The sequence below is a fragment of the Cyprinodon tularosa genome, unplaced genomic scaffold, assembly GCF_016077235.1.
Source record: "Cyprinodon tularosa strain WSP-4 unplaced genomic scaffold, ASM1607723v1 ctg160, whole genome shotgun sequence".
In the NCBI taxonomy this organism is placed as follows: Eukaryota; Metazoa; Chordata; class Actinopteri; order Cyprinodontiformes; family Cyprinodontidae; genus Cyprinodon; species Cyprinodon tularosa.
This window is the reverse complement of record NW_024038438.1, coordinates 1,581,392-1,600,113: the sequence shown is the minus strand read 5'-3', so window position 1 is coordinate 1,600,113 and position 18,722 is coordinate 1,581,392. Positions and strand designations below refer to the sequence as shown.

General features: G+C 40.0%; 1 long non-coding RNA gene across 2 annotated transcripts; it reads right to left on the bottom strand.

Annotated features, from left to right (window-relative positions):
• Nucleotides 1-1,598: 1,598 nt before the first annotated feature.
• LOC119780428 lies at nt 1,599-18,429 on the bottom strand. 2 transcript variants are annotated; one of them, XR_005280390.1, is made up of 3 exons: nt 18,133-18,429; nt 3,821-3,902; nt 1,599-2,382 (listed from the first exon to the last, which is right to left on the bottom strand). It is a non-coding gene; the product is annotated as an uncharacterized LOC119780428 (long non-coding RNA). The 2 variants fall into 2 exon arrangements; XR_005280389.1 differs by lacking the exon at nt 18,133-18,429 and adding an exon at nt 16,054-16,386.
• Between the last annotated feature and the right edge of the window lie 293 nt (nt 18,430-18,722).

The window sequence follows — 18,722 nt, the reverse complement described above, 5'->3', positions numbered from 1 at the left end:
TCAACCAGAAGATATTTTCCCTATGCTTCTTGCCAAACCCTTTTAGTCCCACATGTACCTTAAATTCAAAAACAAATATTATTTTGAGCATAAATAGTTTTGTACCGGATCAAATTTCAAATAGAACAAGCACGAAAACAGACTCTGTCTTTCAAATACCAAATGAGAAATTTATTAGACACTACTCTCCACAAAAAAGACTAATACATGGAGATTAAAAAAGAAAGAAAGGCAGTTCCCTTTTTGTAAAGGAATATTATGGGACTTGAAAATGATCAGAAATTATGAATCTCTTTTTCCATAGAAGCAAATATGAACTTATTATTATCCTGTTGAAATGACTTGCAGCTAAAAATTAAACATGTAACATTTTTGCTTACCATATTAGGCATGACTGATTATTATTCAAGTTTGGTAATGATGTTGTTGCCGTTGGACTAAAATTAGCAATGATGAGTTGACTGAATGATTTTCACCCTGTCAATAATGTGTCAGTCAGTAGGAAAGTTCAAACATTTACTAGATAAAACAAAACAAAAGCGGAGCTGTGGCTCGCGGACACTGCAGGCGGTGGGGGGGGGCACCGCCCAATCTCAGACACTCTAGGGGAGAAACACAGGTAAGTGACCACGATCATCTGATAGAAGATTATCTCCATTGGTCACTTACCTGGTTTAACAGTCCAGACCAACAATGTCCCCCGTGCTGCAGTCCCAGAGGTCATGCTGGAAGCCGATCCTGGTCAGGGATCCAGAACAGACAGAACAGGCAGGATCCAGATCAGGCAGGAACAGAAACAGGTGGCAGGATCCAGACTTCCAGGCATCCACAGGCTCCCAGTAGGGTTCAGAGTCTGACTGGGACCAGAAGCATGACCAGTTGGTCACGCACAGGAGCAGACAGGATCAGGTGCAGACAGGCAGGCACAGTGGAAGAGGGTAGCCGAGACAGGACGTGGAACTGGAACTTGAAGCAGGACTTTAAACTGGTCTCCTCCCTGGAGCCAGGCTTACTGGATAAAAAAACTGAACCTCCCCACATATAGAGCCAAAAACCCAGAGGACTCCGCGGGGGAGGAACGGTGGACAATCAGGAGACAAGACAAACACTAAAACCCTCTTTCCACTGGCTGCTAGGATCCAGGACATGAACCAAGGAAATAAAACTAACAGACAGGCTAACAGAGAGACAAGTAATGATCTGGCACTTAATGCTCAGGCTGAACTGAATATAAACCAGAGGAAACAGGTGAGAGGAAGAAATTCTAATTGAGGCAGGGAGGGAAAAACGACAGGTGAAAGAAATAACTAATTAAGGGAGAGCAAACAGGCCAGATCATGACATAATGAAAGAAATAGCTATATACACCCCCCCCCCCCCCACACACACACACACACACACACACACACTCTCTCTGCTTTGTTTTCATTACATATGGTGAGATTTTATGTAATTGCATTCATTTTATATGGCCTAACCCAGACCCTTACCCCAACTATTACATACCGTACATATAACTAACCCTAACCTTAACCTAAACTGAATTCACACCTTAGTTCTAAACCTAACCCCACCTCCAACAAGAGAATGAATATATATATGGAATTGGATCTGCAAACACTTTAATCCCACTTCAGACATGCAAACTATGTGCAACACTTCAGTCTTGGTATTAACCTAATTTACACATAAGCTCACTGAGAGCTATGAAAGGGATCTAGGGTTAAAACTAAAAACAAAATGAGAACAAAACAAATTACAGCCCTGTGAAAGTTTTCTCTTTTATATTTCCAAGTAAGAAAATGTCATACCTAGTGGTGTAGGTCTACAACCATAAATATCAAACAATTTCTAGACCCAGATGGGAGGGATTATGCTGGTTTAAATTCATTACCATCACATCCTTTCCTTAAGCTTCCAATTCCTCTCAGCTGCATTGTAATACCCTACCATGGATCATTTTCCCATTTCAAACTCACTGTTTGCTTATCACAGCTATTGTTTTCCTCCTCTGCTGGAATGGTTTTTATCACTCAGACATACAGGATTACTGAGCCTGATTCATTTTACTTTAGTGTCAAACTGATAAGAAAACTAAAAATAATTGGTACAACAAAGCACACTTTAATTTTGTAGATCATTTGGACCTCTTTTGAAAAGAAGGCAGGGAAGTTTCCTGCTAAAAGCGGCTACCAAAAGTCAGCCGGACTAATAAAAGGCTGTAACCTAAGATTGCAATGGGGCTTAGGCTTCCCCAAACTAAGTTTTGATATCGGTTAGATTTGTGGTAACCTGATACTCCAGTGGCCTCAGACTGAACATCTGCACAGGATAATGAGAGGAGGAGAGGGGCCTTCACCTCTTCTGTGACATGTTGGCACCCTGGAAAACAAAAAACCCAGAAGTCAACACTAATGGAGATATTCAGGAACAGCATAGTGCAGAGTAGCAAATAATGGAAATATATGGCATACACCTAGATGAGAAAAGAACTTGGAAAATAAACTTTTAGGTAGAATAAAGTAGATATGATGTAATTTAACTTACTAACCAAATAAAAAAAATGTAAAAACACAAAAAGTGTCTTCATTAAATGTTATCTAAATGACTCGCATCTTTGACCAAACTTTCTGAAGATTTTGGTAAAAGCTACTAGATAAATGTTTTGAGAGAGAGGGAGAAGGGTGGATATATATATATATAGGCCCAGTAGGCTTGGATCATGTCTGGACCTGGTGCTGTCCATTTCTTTCTATGCAAGATTCTTTGTTTGTTATATATTTTTATATAATTAGCGAAGTCTTTGTCTAGCGTTCATGTTTGTGCTTATGATACTTTGAGTTCTCTTTAGTTTTTCTCGTTACCACCACAAATAAAAGCAGTTTGAGAGCGAAATATGCTCAGTAAACAAGTGCAAGTGTAGATCACGTGTTTAAAAGTGCTTCTGAACAGCTGGAGTAATTAAGAAATATCCCAGGAAAGAGAATCTAGCTCTCATGGAGAGAGCCTGAGCAGCACAACAGAACATAGATCTACAACAACCAAAACAAGGGATGACTCGATACACCTTATCACAAAGCCAACAGCAAACATGTCCCTAAGAGAGCACTTTGTTCTCAATATAAAGGTATGCAGACCTTCTTAGAATTTCTAAAAGTAGAAGGAGAGGTAGATTTTACTTATCAGGATCCTCTCTTGAGGTCATCTTCAGCTATCTCTATACTGTAGTTACACTGGACACAGGGACCACTCTACATAATAAAATTTAACTATTCTCCCTTTCTGTATTTGTTAGTTCAATCCCTAATTTTAAGTTCCCTCTGCTTTGTTTCATCATAGTAGCCTTATCTAGTCTGTTTCTGTTTGGCTGTGACTCCATCATGGAGAAAATTAATAACTGGCCTACTGCCAACAATAGGAAGATCCTTCCTGACTACAGCTATCAACCCCTACAACAACTCCTTGAACTGCTGAAGAGTTCCCTTCAAAATTTAATTTCCCTTTGGGTTGATGAAGTATTTTTGAATAGAAATCAATTGAATTTGTTTATAGATTATAGAGATTGGCCCTTTTTAATAAGTCTTGTTTCTATTCAAGAAATTGTTATAGGCTTAACATTTACTCTGACTAATTATATGTGCTCTCTTTCTTTCTTTTTAAACCCTATTTCTGCCTCAGCAGATGGCCATTCAAACCGAGCAGTTGGTTAGCAACAGTTTAGTAACCTTATCATATGTAAAGTATGTAAATAAAATATAGAAATTATAGAAATCATGATCAGTGACAAAGCAGAAGGATATAAGGGTGTGAGCAGCCCAACCTTTGTTGTGGAAAAATTCATCATGTCTTTGTTGGTAAGGGTAAAGAAGTTGTTCTGGGATTCTTTCCAGAGAACAGATCACCTGGGAAAAAAAACCTTTTAATGACACTTTTTAATGTAGATATATTAAATGACTACAAAATATTACAGCAGGTTTATGGGATCATAATAACTCATATTACAATGGTACTGCTTTCATCATCAGAACAAGAGAGTTACATTTTACATTTACATTTTAAAGAGTTTTTTTTTAACATCTCGAGTCACACCCTACCATATCATTACATCATACAGATGCTGTTGATAAATGAGGAGAAATCATTGGCTCCAACCGTATCCAGATAATGCAGTGTTCTTGATCAAGGAGAATCCAAATTGGAAGAGCTATCTGTCTTAATTTAATGAACCGCTGGAAAACATTAGCCTTAATACTTAACAGGGAAGGTAATGTTAGCATTTAACAAGCACCTGCAAAGATAATAAAAAATAGTGCCCTAGTGTCCAAAGTGTAAATGTATGTAAATTGGAGGGCACTCGGACCCTGTTTAGCATGTGTACCACCTTCACTAACCGGAGATGTGCTTGTCTTGAGCTATAAAAAACAGAATTATTGTAAGGCACATTGATGCACAACAAACATTTTCTTTCCCTCAGTAGGTCTGCTATGTACAACATGAGAAGAAGACAAGCACATGTATACAGCTTGATATGTTATTTTAATGACCACCCAGAAAGTGGATTGTGGCATAAAGATCTATCATTTAGCGTTTACTTTCATACGAAAAAGTATTAACTAAAAAGGCTAAAAGGCAAACATATCTCAAATATAACAGATATTGCTGCTGCTTAGTGTCTAGAAAGAGGCAACTAAGGCAGACAAGTTAATACATCTTAAAAAAATATGCTGTTAATTTTTACTGATTTCAAAATCCAATATTTTTTCATAAAAATTAAGAACAGGTTAAATGGTTTCTCAGTCTGATTGCTTATTTTACATAATGTTTTATCTTATTATAAGCATAACTTAGTCAATCAAATGTGTGACCATATTTCACGTTAAAGAACTTTTTGATTGTTATATTTCAAAATAAGTTGAAGATCCATGTTATTCTCAGTTGAAGTATTGGTATAGAGAATAACCATGAGGAACAAACTGTGGCTGGATGTTTAAGGCCTGACTGTCATAAAACTCATTCTAATAAATTACAGCATACATCTATGTTTTGAACTGATCATGTTTCCCACTCCCAGCACCTGTTATCGCCATGATCACTACTCTCTGAACACTCAGCGTGCTGAAATCCTCTGACTCAAAGCCGGCTCAGAGTTGGCCTGACTACTAACAGTTCGTACTTACACACAAGCAAATGCATCAGATTACACTGAAAACACTCCTATCCCCACAGCCTGGAAAACGCTGTCCGTTTATTTTCACGTTCCTAACAATTTCACACATCTTTTCCCATCACACTATGAAAGGCTGCTAGGCCTCTTGGAACACCCCCACTCCAAGTACTGATGACTCATTTGGCTATGCCCTATTCTTTCCACCTTTTTTCTGTATTTAATATCAACTCACACTGTTTAGTGCTGGTTCACTGCTGCATTTGTGTTGGCCCCTGAAAGCTTTACACAACAAGCGACAAAGAGTAATTAAAATGAGTTATTTAAAAATATAGACATTGTCATTAAAAAAAAATATGAGCACTGGTCTTGTTAAAAGAAAGCCACAAGTCTGATTTAGGTAAGGTGCCATCTTTAATCCAGTCTGAATTATTAAGGTTAATAAGGACATCACCAACAAAGGAGGCCAGAGAGCCCATAGAAAACAGTTATTAAACCAGATGTCATATTCTATCTGACAGGTTTTCATGCTAGTCTGGCAATGATTGTCATTGTCAAATGAGAGACAACACTTTCTATACAGTACAGACCAAAACTTTGGACACACCTTCTCATTCAAAGAGTTTTCTTTATTTTCATGTCTATGAAAATTTTAGATTCACACTGAAGGCATCAAAACTAGGAATTAACAAATGTGGAATTATATACTTAACAAAAAAGTGTGAAACAACAGAAAATATATCTCACATTTTTTGTTCTCCAAAGTAGCCACCTTTTGCTTTGATTACTGCTTGGCATTCTCATGGTGATCTTCCAGAGGTAGTAACCTGAAATGGTTTTTAATTCACAGGGTCCCCTGTTAGGTTTAATAAGTGGGATTTCTTGCCTTGGCCCTAAATGGGGTTGAGACCATCAGTTGTATTGTGATGTCAGGTGGATGCACAGCTCATATTCCTGCTGAATAGACTGTTTTAGAATTTGTATTGTGGCAAGAAAAAATGCAGCTCGGTAAAAAAAAAAAAAAGTGGCCATCATCACTTTAAGAAATGAAGGTCAGTCAGTCTGAAAAAATGGCAAAACTTTAAAAGTGTCCCCAAGTGCAGTTGCAAAAACCATCAAGCGATATAGAGAAACTGGCTCACATGAGGACTGCTCCAGGAAAGGAAGACCAAGAGTCACCTCTGCTGCGGAAGATAAGTTCATCCGAGTCACAAGCCACAGAAATCGTAGGTTAACAGCAGCTCAGATTAAAGACCAGGCCAATGCCACACAGAGTTCAAGCTGCACTAGCAAGTACAGCTAAGGACAGGCAACAAGCAGAAGAGATTTGCTTTGGCTAAAGAACACAAGGAATGGACATTAGACCAGTGGAAGTCTATGTGCGAAGCAGAAAAGGTGAAAGGATGGACTCTACATGCCTGGTTCCAACCCTGAACCATGGAGGAGGAGGAGTGATGGTGTGGGGGTGCTTGGCTGATGACACTGTTGGGGATGTATTCAAAATTGAAGGCATACTGAACCAGCATGGCTGCCACAGCATCTTGCAGCAGCATGCTTTTCCATCCGTTTTCCATCCTTTAGTTGGACCATCGTTTATTTTTCAACAGGACAATGACCCCAAACACATCTCCAGGCTGTGTAAGGGCTATTTGACCAAGAAAGAGTCTGACAGGGTGCTGTGCCAGATGACCTGGCTTCCACAATCACTGGACCTAAACCCAATTGAGATGGTTGGGGTGAGCTGGACTGCAAAGTGAAGGCAAAAGGGCCAACAAGTGCTAAGCATCTCCGAGAACTCCTTCAAGACTGTTAGAAGACCATTTCAGGTAACTACCTCTTAAAGCTCATCATGAGAATGGCAAGAGAGTGCGAAGCAGTGATCAAAGCAAAAGGTGGCTACTTTGTAGAACCTAGAATATAAGACATTTTTTCAGTTGTTTCACACTTTTTGTTAAGTATACAGTGGCTTAAGAAACAAATCTTTAAATACTCCTTTGGTTCTTTCCCCCAGATTTTCAGACATGCTTGTGGTAAGGTGGCTTCGAAAATACAAGTGAAACTAAGCTCCTGGATTCTGATTTTTTTTCCTTCCCAGACAAACCTCTCAACACATACTGTACCTTTAAGCAAAGTTCATGGAGAGAAATTATAACAAAATATAAAATACTCATTCCAACTAAACATATTTTCCCAGATTATTCCCATGCAGAATTTGATCCTGGATTTCTGTTTATTTACAGACACTTTGCAATAGGCTCTTAAAATCTTTCAAGCCTCCTGATTAGTGTTCTGCATGTTGGTAAGATATTTCTCTAATAATACAACAAGAAAACTGTTTTATGACCAAAGTATACTCCAAAGGGGCAAATTTTGTATGCTAAAGCTATCTGCCCAGGGCCCTTTAACAACGTTTTTTGCTTGATGTGATTGTTGCAAATCACATCAGGTATCTTACCTAGGGCTAACCCATCCTAAATATCGGGTCCTAAACGCAGATAAGTGAAGATGTAAGGCAATAAGTGGTCTGTTTTAAAACTAAATTTCTGGGACTTAGTTTTGGTTTATAAGATAACTTCTTCTCTTTTTTTTTTTGCTTGTAAATAGCTGCACAGCAGTTACAGCTCAGGACCCAAAGTTGAAGGCATTTTGTTCACGTAAAAATCATAAAAGAAATTTTTGTGAAAAAATCTATAATTCTCTATAATATAATTCTTTTAAGTGATTACTTAAAAGGCGTTTATTTAAACCAGGGGTAACCATTTAAAAACCAGCAGGGTCCGAATAAAGAAAATCAACAACCAGTAAAGGTAAGGAGAGATTTTTAATTATAATCTGTAACTTTAAACAGAATTTAACACTGCAATAAAATGAGGTGTTTATGCATCCATGTTACACATGGACTTACAATTTTCCATGGAGCCACATAGAAAATTTTTCCATTCAAGTTTTTTTTGAAGTAGTGAACTACAATTGTTGAGTTTCAGATTCAGAGATTTTATAAAACATATGAACTGATGTACTGATTTTTTTTCTTCTTACTTTTTTATTGCTTAAAGAGAGAAGTCGCTGCCCTGCGAAGCTTTTAAAAATGGGTTTGAATGGCGACAAAGCCATTCTCAAGCACATATCAAGGTGCTCATTCGTGAGTCTGGATCCATATATTCATTTTTGATCATGTTCATTGTGGGGAATCCTGCTTCACAGCAGTAGGTTGAGCCAATAGACTGCAAATGTGCAGGGTCAACCTTGAGCATGCCGTTTCACTTTTCTTTCACCAGTTTACCGCTGTTCTTCCAGCAGTCCACACTTTCTCTGCTTTTTTTTCTCTTGGTCTTCTCCTTCTTTCCCATCTCCTGGCTTGCCATGGGTTTGACTGCTGTGTCTAACAGTAGCTAGCAGCAGCAACCCAGACTGACACAGCTCATTGGCTAATTTTTATCACGTGTAGCCTGGTCCCGGACGCTCCAGAGGGCTTTACCATGTTAAAAGGACAAGCGACATACGTGAATCTAGACACTGTCGTTGCACAGCATGCGGTAATTTATACATTTTTTAAATCAGGTTGGGTCCGGCTTAGCCAGCAGGTGGGTCCGGATCCGGACCCTTGTCCGCTTATCTGTGACCTTTGATTTGAACTGATGCCGAGCTATGGATCTGCAGTAGCTGGAATGGAAACTATTGTGGGGGAAAACATAGGTAAGTTACCATGATAAACTGATGGAAGATGATTATCCAAGTGAATCACTTAACTGGTTTATCAGTTCAGCCCATCTCCATTTAACACAGTAGGATCCAGCCGGAGGGCTGCCAACTAGATGCGGCAGGCCCCTACCAGAATGTCCCCGATGCTGCAGTCCCAGAGGGCAAGTTTGAGTCCAAGCCAGGTCAGGGAAACAGATCAAAAGACCATAAGTGCACAGCCCGGTCAGGGATTCCAATTAGAAAAGGAACGGGCTAGTTCAGGGTTTCAGGAGTCCAGTGGTTGAGAGGCAGAACAGTACTACAGTATGCTAAAAGTGGCTGTCTCCACTGAGTCAAGACAGGAACAGGACATGCTGAGTGGATAAGAGGCAGATCAGGATCACTACGAAAACGCTTAAACCCTCTCGCACCACTGGCTCCTCAAAACGATAAAATGAGCCATGGCATCAGTAACAGTCTAAACCTTAATGATCTTCCCCCTCTGGCTGGGACTGAGCTGTATATATAGAAGCAGGAGCAGGTGGATTAGACAAGCACTAATTTAAAACTGGGCAGAGATATGCAAGTGTATGAAATGAGCAATCAGGCCAGCCCTTAGAGCCATGATCACAAGATTGAGGAAGTATACTCTGACATTACAGAGTAATTAGCTATTCAACAACAATATACATACTATGTCACCATACAGAAGTGGAATACCAGTAATATTTTATATAGTACACATTTAATCCAAGTTAAATTTAAAAATACTTCATAAAATCTGGTTTTAATATAACAACTATTTTGGATAATAAAACTGACTGTGTAGAAAGATGATTGTTTAGTGAAACACTTGGCTTAAGCTTCATAAGCTTCCCCTTATGAGATAAAGCCGTGTGGCAATTTGAAAAAAAGAAAGCCATTCACTATTCCATTCCAGACATGGAGACTGGATTTGGATAAAAAAAGATTTCCAAATCTTTTAACATCCCAATAAGCACTGTGAAAGCAATGATATTGAGTATCATACACCTGCTGAATTAAAAAGACCCTCTAAACTTTCAGTCAACCAGGGAAACTAATCAGTGAAGCAGCCAAGAGGCCCAATGATCCCTCTGGAGGAAGTGCAGAGATCTACAGGTGAGGTGGGTGACTTTGTCCATAGGACAATAATCAGTTGTATACTGCACAAATCTGGCCTTTATGGAAGCAAGCCTTTTCTTAAAGATATCCAAAAAGTCTTGTATCTGGTGGGTGCAGCTGAAGATGAACTTCCTAAATGGGCTAAACAACTTCTTTGGAAGGTTTGAGACACTAAACAGCACTCTAGCAGTGAAAGCCGTTCCACACCAGGGGGAGGAGGCACTCTAACTTGACACAGCTGATGTGTGAAAGTCTCTGAGGAGGAAGAAAGAAAGGTCCCTAGGCCCCGATAACATACATGGGCGGGTGTTCAAGGAGTGCGCAAGTCAGCTGGCTGGTGTCCTCTAGGACCTTTTCAACACCATGCTTTAAGTCTGCCACCATGATTCCAGGCCCCCAAAAAACTCTCAGGTCAGCTCAGTCTGTGACTACTGTCATGTTGATGTGCTTGGAAAGGCTGGTTAAAGAACACAATTGCTCCAGTCTTCCCTCAACATTCGACCTGTTCTGGTTTGCTTACTGACTGAACCGCTCCACTGAGGACGCCATCTCCTCTACTCTTCACATGAGCCTAGCATGCCTGACGGACTAGAACACCCACATACAGATGTTGTTCATGGACTTCAGTTTTCCACACCATCATCCCACAAAATCTGATAGGCAAATTGGGACAGCTGGGCTTCAAACACCCCTCTGCAATTGGCTGTTTGACTTCCTCACAAACAGACCTCAGTCAGTCCGTGTTGGACAGAACAACTTTGATGTCATCACCGTAAGCACAGGCTCCCTTCAGGGCTGCATCCTGAGCCACCTGCTGTTCACTCTGATGACACAGGACTGTGTCCCCAGGTTCCCCACCAATAACATTGTGCAGTTTGAAAACGACACCACGATGGTGGGCCTCATTACAGATGACTACGACCTGGACTACAGAGAGGAGATGGAGCAGCTGGTGGGCTGGTGGAGAGATAACAGCCTGATCCTGAATGTGGAAAAGACAAAGGAGATCATGGTCAACTTCGGCCTAACCACACTCCACTCCTCATCAACAGCTCAGCTGTAGAGGTGGTCAGCAGCACCAAATTCCTGGGGGTGCACATCACAGACAACCTCACCTGATGTGTAAACACCACCTCATTGGTCAAAAGGGCACAGGACCAATTGTACTTCCCACGGAGGATGAGTCCACCTACTCACACCCATTCTCACAACCCTCTACAGAAGCACCATAGAGAGCATTCTTCAGCTGTCTCACTGTGTGGTGTGGAGGCTGCAGTGGCTCAGACTCGAGGAACGTGAGGAGAGTGGTGAGAACAGCAGAGAGGATCATCGGGCTCCTCTTCCCTCCATTAAAAACATTTAATCCCAGCACGGTGTGTCCCAAGCCTGTCTTCATCAGTGACCCCTAACACCCCCACCATGGACTGTTCTCCCTTTTGCCCTCTGGGAAGAGGCTTTGTAGAGTCCGCTGCAGGACGAGCAGATTCTGCAACAGGTTTTTCCCCACTGCAATCACACTGCTAAACTGTGCTGAAGAAAACCCTCCAAATCAAGTTACAGACTCTGCATCACACTAATAACTCTAAACTAAAATAATGGATATTTGCTGCATATATATTTGTCTTGAGATGCTCTTAACTTCAATATCGTTGTGTTTTGCATGTTTTTTTCTCCCACACTGTTTACATTTGATCACAGCTGCGTTTTATAAAATGGAAACTTTCATTTCACTACTAAGCTACTGCTCATTTACTGCCTGAAAGCTGTACAAAACAAAATTTTGTTTTGTACATAAAAAATGAGAATAAAAGTTGTCTAAGTCTAAAGTTTGCCCCAAGCCACCAAGGAGACACAGCCAAAATGTGGAAGATGGTTGCTCTGGTCAGAACCAAATTCAAACTTTTTGGCAACAATACAAGCTCATCATCCTAAACGCACCATCACCACTGTCAAACAACTTTGTGGCAGCACCATGGTTTGGGCCTGCTTTTATTCAGCATGTACAGGTAAGATGGTTAAAATTGATGGGAGGGAAGATGAAGCCAAAAACAGGGCCATTCTGGAAGGAAACCTGCAAAAGACCTGAGACTGGGAAGGAGATTTTTCTTCCAAAAAGATAAAGCAAAACATAAAGCAAAAACAATGGAATGGTTCACAAATAAACATATCCAGCGGTTAAAATGGCCAGGTCAAAGTCCAGACCTATACATTGTCATTTGTTGATGAAAGAACCATTGGCAACAACACTTCCTGCTGGCATGTCGGTATCCAGGGGACATTGTTTATCATTTCTTGCCATTTTTCATAAGAGTGTGCAGTCAGTGAGCTTTATGTGGGCTCATGCTACAATTGAAATAACATCTTCAACAGAAAATGGATAGAAAGTTCAGGAGGGAGGTTCAACATGTTGCTGCTTCAACTCTTCTAATGGTACACATTACACAAAATTACACAAAATATGGCATGTTTGGTCTAGTTTATCTGAATTCCTCAAATTAGTTTTGCCGTTAACTTTTATGTTTATGTGTTTTAAGGGAGAGAAGGAGAGTACGATGAAGGAATGACAGACATGGTCTGGAAATGTACATAACAGGGTTGTGTGTATTAAAAGGAGATTTTGCAGAATGTTGTGTCATGGTGGTTGATGGCGAACTGAAGCATTTACGTCATTTGTTGTACATGTTGCTTGAGTAGTTTTCATTGGCTGTCTTGCTTTTGCTAGACATTTTCTTGACAATTTTTGGATAAAAACAGTTTTCTTTTTATTATCTTTTGTACAATTTCTGTTTTTTATTTTCTCTTTTATTTTGTAACAGTGCAACCACATAATTATTGCTCTTGTGATTTATTTCCCACTGCTTGTCTTTTACCTGCCTTAAATCTGCTGCTTGGCCCTCAGTCTTCAGATCCTCAATCTCCAAAATGGGATAGTCTCTCTTCAATTCAATTCAATACAGTTTAATTATATACTGTTATAATTTACAGAGACAATTCCAACAGATCACAGAGTCAGATTGGTTAAACATTTTCTGTCTAGGGAAAACTAGCAGTTTGCATCGACTCATTGGCTCGAAAGAAATCCCTCACAACAAGCATGCATGTAGCGATAGTGGAGAGGAAAACTCCCTTTTAACAGCAAGGAACCTCCAGCAGAACCACTCTCAGTGTGAGCGGCCATCTGCAGAGGCAGACTGGGGTTCAAGGGGACAGAAGCAGAGATACAGAAAGAAGTAGAGATACAAAAGGCAACTGTCAATGAGGTCCACGGGTGGCTCCATCAGAGAAACAAACAGCCAGGCAGATAAGCTCCGAGCTCCCATGTTAGAAGATGAAAGAGTGCACATACAGTTAGTCACAGTCGGAGAAATAGGACTACACTGGAAAACAGGCCAAGCTCCAATATCTATAAGCAAAGGTTTTGATGGCAGCAGCACAGCTGATATTTCTCTCCAGGATGGTGTCACAGCTAAACAGGAATCTGACATCTGTAGCGTTGTGCTGTCTGATAAAACTGCACTTTTCACAGTGGCCTTTTATCGTGGGCAGTCAAACACATACCTATGCACTAATCATGGTGTCTAATCAGCCTCTTCAAATAGCACACCTGTGATGTGGGATAGATTATCTCAGCAAAGGAGAAGTGCTTTTACAGATTTACACTGGATGTCAACAATATTTGAGGGAAATGGTTATATTGTGTATATGGAAAAAGTTTTAAATCTTTGGGTTCATCTCATAAAAATGGGAACAAAACCAAAAGTGTTTCATTTATATATTTTTTGAGTTTACAAACAAATGTGCTGTATTGCTTATGCTTACAATACAAACATTAACCGATGGGTAACACCCAGAAATAATGGAGAAGGTATTGGTCCTATGGAATTCTGAGTTTTTTTTAACCATCTTTTTTTTTTTACATATTGAAAAAAAAGAAGTCTAACATTAAAACACTCAATTTCTTTTATCACTCTATAGTTAATATGGTGTATGTTTTTATAGAATTAAATGAGCAATGTATAAAGTAGTAGTTTGTTTATTCAGCAGAGGTGTCAGACTAGGTGGTAGGTATGGAATTACGGGTGGCAAAAGTGCCTGTGAATTGTGGTGGTGTGCTTCATCAGGCAGGCATAGATCAGGTTTTATTTATGAAGTTGGAAGTTGGTCATGGGGTCAGAAGTCGAGGGAGGTGGAGAAAGCATTTATAAGGGTGAATGTTCGCGGGATGTAGGGGGTTGGGGTCAACAGGTGGGACACTGCTACTAAGGAGTCACACCTGCCACGTCTGTCAGTCAGCATGCAGCCACAAGTGTGCGGCAAGAATGGTGTATGTGACCATTTTCTTTTAAATGAGATGAGAGTTGAACAGATTAATATTACAAAACCAAGACAAGTACACAGGAGAGATAATGTATACTTTATGATTTCATCTGTTTTATTAAGGTTTTTGACTTGTACATCCTCCTTCTGTCTTTAGATAGACATGCTTTACGCTGTCACTTTAATTAGCCAATTTTTCTTAGTTTCTAGTGTATAAGACTTAACTAAAAACATGTTGAACATTTATGTCACAAATCATCTTAATGTTTATAATGAATTATTAATGGGCAATAAATAAATAGAAAGAGACTTTACTGTTTTCAGTTGATTAATAGCTAGCTGGATGTTAGTTATGCAGTGTCGCTTGCAGTAGACAAGCTGGACATTGTAGTCCTGTGTGTGAACATGCATTTGTTGTGTTCACGGCAGGTGCAGATAAGATGACTGGTTATTTTGACAGTTGCAGTTAACTCAAAACAACACATGCAACATGGCCTCAAAGACCGAACGGCAACATGTGTGTGTACTCCTTGTGCTTGTTTAAAACTGCTGCAGTTTTTATACCCCAACGAGTTCATAAAACATGTTTTATTAATCCTCAGGGAGAAAAGACAATAATTTCTATACAACCTTTTCTAAAATGTTTTTAAACAAGAACGTTTCTTGCTCTTTTTAAGTTTCCTTTTTATGAAAACACAGCAAACACTAATTGATTTTATTAGTGCAACAAAGATGACTATGGATAAAAATAAAATCATTACTTAAAAAACTTGCATAAACAGTATGTTTACCTTCTATCCTATACAGCAAAGATGCATTTTCCAGTTTATACCATCTGTGAGCTACTCCATGACCTTCGTTGAATGAAGGTAGGTAATAAACGATATTGGACAATAATATTTTAAAACTGGAAATGCATTTCAATGATTCTAAATATTGTATATGGGTGTTTCTTTCAAGACTGGGAGAACATATGATGCCTGCCATTGAATACAACAGGGCAAACAGTCTTTTACACTGATAATATTGTACGTTTTCCCAAGAGAAAACCGAAGCAACATGTGATGCTCTCTGTTGTTCAACGGGTTACAATGGTCAGTTTCAGGTCAGGGTTTAAAAACCATCTTCTATTATTAAAGAGTGCTTACAACTCCAGCATCTCCATCATTTATGAATCAGCAATTTTTTATATTTAACACTAGTGTAAAGCAGCTTTGGAAATATATGTACAGGCATTCAGGCGAGAAAAACTAACATTGAACTACAGATGAATATCTATGGAATAAAAATCTAAAGATAATTTTTCTTTAGCATTTTTCTAGTAAACAGGCATTTAATTTTTGTTGAAATCAAGTGATAAACAATACATCATAGTTTTTTCTTGAGCAAATGTATTCAGAAGCCAAATAGTCTGTTAAAACTTTGAATCAAAGTTATGAAAAGGTACTGTGTTATATTAGTGTATTCTATTGCAAGGCATAATTCGAATTTAATTGTAAACTGTAATTTATTAGATGTTGTAGAGAGGTTAAGACCTAAGATGCTGAGACAGATAGGTACTTAATGATCCAAGTGGGATATTCAAGCTATCCAGTAGCACATAATGTAAAAACCAAGCTCTAAAAAGAGTAAAATATAATCAAAACATAACTTTTTCAACTTAAAGTTGAGCCAAAACAGCCCTTTGTTCAGAAAGTACTTTCAATTCTGTACAATTACTCAAACATTTTTCCTGTATTCATAGTCACAGTGTTAATATAGGGGACAAATGGTCTGTATCTCTAGATGGAGCTGGTAGTGTTTTGCTGCCAGAGAGTTAAAGTGTGCATGTATATTAGTGTGCCCTTTGAAGACCACGAAAGACCCAAGGGAGTCTCCAGTTGCAGGCCTGCAGACTGGCTGGCACCCTCAAAGTAGCTTCTTCATCCTGGAAACAGCTGTTGTCTTTGTGACGAAACTTTTGACCAATGAGCATGGGGTGGGGAGGGGTCTTGAGTGTTGTCTTGTGTGTGCTTGTGGGATGCATGGTATATATGTGTGTGTTTGTGTATAAGTTGGTGGAAGAAAGTGTACAGTAAATATTGATGTTGGTAATTCGAGAAAGCACGCCTCATACACAGACCGAAAGCTAGCATAATTATGATCCAGTGTGTTTCTGAGGCCCGGGTTTTCGTGCATGTGCTGCAGTGTGCATAATAATCTCACAGGCAAGTTGGCTACGTGCAGTTAACACCATTCCTTTAGTCCCACTGTGGCAGAGGAAAAGGCTCCCTATAAATTCAACAGCAAGGAAACATAATACTTGATCTGATTACATAGTGGAAGTTGGCTATAAGCCAAAGAAAGTGGAGTCAGGCCTTTCTTAACAGCTCAAGGGACGTGTACAAAAGTCCTGTTCCTTTCTGGACTTATTTAGCTTGACATACAACTCTGATAATAATTTACATATAATGTAAATGGTGCAATAATTATTATTTTTTCCCTTTTACAGGTTGCTCTTGCTTTTTGGTGCACATTAGTCAAAAACGATCAGACTCAACAATGTATGTTGTTGTGTCCAAGATGAGCCAATAAATCCAAACATTTCTTATCAATTGTTGATGCTCAGTTGGTATTGTTAAATGTTTAATCCCTTTACAGCCGGGTTTATCAAAGAACAAAGTGTAAACCTTTACTGATTACCTGTGCAATGCCATGACATTTGATCCTTAGGAAGTGACCTACATCTCTGGTTATGTTTTACACTGGGAACTTATGACCTCCACAGATGGAAAGCATTGATTTTATCAGGGGATAGCTAAGATCTAGGACAACTAAGATCTGCTCAACAACAGACTAAAATACAAAGAAAAATGTATGTAAGGCAGATCTGTTTAGTTTCAATATGGCCTGTGTGCAATTTTGACACATGTTTAATAAAAATTAATAAAAGGCAAAATATTTTAGACCCTTTGTGTCATAAAACCAGGCAAATGGACCCAGAATTTAGGCGAGTCAGACAGTGGGAACTTTCAAAACGTTTGATGACAGAAATTAAAACTGAACACAACAGAAATGTGGGCTGCTGTTGCTAAGCCGAGCGCAGCGGCTTCAGGAGGGGGGGCGGTGCACCGCCCAATCACTGACACTCTGGTTTAACAGTTCAGTCTATCCTCTCAGAAGAAGGCACAATCCAGCTGATGGGCTGCCAAACAAGCTGTGGCGCTGAGCCGGCAAGAGTGTCCTTGAAGCAGCAACCCCAGCGAGCAGGCAGGAATCCCGATCCAGGTCAGGGATACAGATCAGACAGGTACAGTTCTGGAATCCAGGATTTCGTAGTTCGACCAGGGGTTCCGATCCAAGCATGAACGGACAGATCCAGGGACCCAGGAATCCACAGAGCAGGATTCCACAGAGACGGCAGGTTCAGAGTTCCATGAGTCCAGCACTGAGCTCAGACAGACATGCTCAGATGGAGACAGACAGGCTCAGTGGTTGTGGGCCAGAGACAAGACATGGTACCAGGATAATTGCAGAAACTTTAAACTAGGCTCCACCTAGGACTAAAACTGACCTACCTAAAAGCCTGAGGGTTATGCAGAGAATATATTCATATATATACATTGTGGCGCCTCAAGGCAGCGGCCAAGAACAGCTCTTGACACGGAATTTGCCATTCGAAACATTACAACTACTACAAATCAGGCATCGATCCCGCATCTCCGACCGCCAACACCTGCTGGAGCTCCGGTCACAAAATGTTCTAAATACAGACATTCTTGACTGCTAAAAAAAAGCTGCGGAATGCTACGGGAAAATGTAAACAAAACAACAGTGGGCTCACTTACCAGGCCAGGCTGGAGGAAGAGATGTGCGAGACGAAGGAAGCAAGGTTGCAGAGTTAACAGCGAAGCTAAGGAGGAATCCCCACAGACCATCAATCCTGCTCTCCAACATCTCTGACTCGAACTCTCTTTAAAAAAGAACATATGCAACCGCTGCCCCATCATTCTGACGGAGTCTTGGCTGCATCCATAAATACTGGAGAATGCTATTAGCTAATGCTATACCGCACTGATAGGAACAGAGAACTCTGCAGTAAGACTTGAGGTGGTGGGCTATATGTTTACATCAACAACAGCTGGTGTAAAGGACAAAGGAGAACAAAGGAGATCATCTTGGACTTCAGGAAGAACCGTCCTAATTACACTCCACTCCTCATCAACAACTCAGCTGTAGAGGTGGTCAGCAGCACCAAATTCCTGGGGGTGAACATCACAGACAACTTCACCTGGACAGTAAACACCACCTCACTGGTCAAAAGGGCACAGAAGCGCTTGTACTTCCTGTGGAGGATGAGGAGAGCCCACCTGCCTCCACCTATTCTCACAACCTACTACTGAAGCACCATAGAAACTGTTTTGACCAGCTCTCTCAT